At 52.3% G+C, this 1,350-nt stretch overlaps 1 pseudogene; it reads right to left on the reverse strand.

Moving 5' to 3' along the window:
- Window positions 1–1,019: 1,019 nt before the first annotated feature.
- LOC113031285 (uncharacterized) lies at window positions 1,020–1,138 on the reverse strand (annotated as a pseudogene).
- Window positions 1,139–1,350: the final 212 nt, after the last annotated feature.

Below are 1,350 nucleotides of genomic sequence, written 5' to 3' on the forward strand. Positions count from 1 at the left end.
GTGGTATAGAATGACCTCGGCCAGAAGCACAGGCCCTGGTGTGGTGTAGGTGGCCTCAACCAACAGAACAGGGCCTGGTGTTGTATAGATGGCCTCATGCACCAGCACAGGGCCTGGTGTGGTGTAGTTCAACAAAGCCAGCAGCACAGGCCCTGGTGTGGTATAGGTGACCCAACCCGTTCTCACTCCCAAAGCGTAACATTTTACGCTAGGTGACAAATCGTCACCATATTACGTTTTCGGCTACCCACCACGTTCCTAAATGACGACCTCGGAAAAAGAGGAAATATGAGAACCGTCTGGACTGAACCTACACATGTTCGCTCTTTTTCTTCAAATCGCTTAGAAACATGCTATTTAACATCATTAAAGTCCTGGTTACGGTCTGGAATAAGGTTATGGTTAGGGCTAGGGATAAGGTTAGGTTTAGGGCTGGAATACAGGGCTGGAACGTCTATTACCGCGGGAGCGTCATTGCACTGGATTCCAGCCATAACCCACCGCGTACCATAAGAACGCCGAAGGTCTCCTTTCGCGTTCCTCAGGAACGCCGCGGGACGTGACAAAACGTCGACATGTTACGCCTCGGGAGTGAGAACGCTCTGGGTGACCTTAGCCGGCAACTCAGGCCCTGGGGTTGTATAGATGACCTCGGCCAGAAGCAGAGGCCCTGGTGAGGTGTAGGTGGCCTCAGCCAGAGCCACAGGCCCTTATGTTGTGTAATTTGGCCTCACCCAGCAACTAAGGTCCTTGTTTCGTGTAGATGGCCTCGGCCAGAGCCACAGGCCCTGGTGTGGTGTAGGTGGCCTAAGCCAGAGCCACAGGCCCAAGCCAGAGCCACAGGCCCTGGTGTGGTGTAGGTGGCCTCATGCACCAGCACAGGCCCTGGTGAGGTGTAGGTGGCCTCAGCCAGAGCCACAGGCCGTTGTTAATGTGCCCTCATTAATGGGCAGCTGCTTTGGGTCTTTCAATACCCCCCTTCTCTGGATCAAAAGCAGTGCAATGACATGAAAAGCAAAGGCTTACAGCACCTGGTATTCCGTGGCAACCTCCCATCCAAGTACTAACTAAGACCAGCCCTGCTTAGCTTCCGAGGTCAAACGAAGTCGGGTGTGCTCAGGGTGGTATGGCCGTAAGCTGCTTGCACCAGCATAATGTGTCAATTTATGGAATCAAGTGATGAGGTGGCCAGTACCTGAAGTTCCGAACACAACCCTACAATTCAATATTGAATTGGTGTTCAATATTGAATCGGTGTACAACTTTGCTAAAACAATGTCGGACTCTGTAGTTTTCTCTGGTCCCCTCCCCAATCAGACCAGGAGTGACATGTTTAGCCGCATGTTCTCC

Source organism: Astatotilapia calliptera, chromosome 10 (genome assembly GCF_900246225.1).
Source record: "Astatotilapia calliptera chromosome 10, fAstCal1.2, whole genome shotgun sequence".
NCBI lineage: Eukaryota > Metazoa > Chordata > Actinopteri > Cichliformes > Cichlidae > Astatotilapia > Astatotilapia calliptera.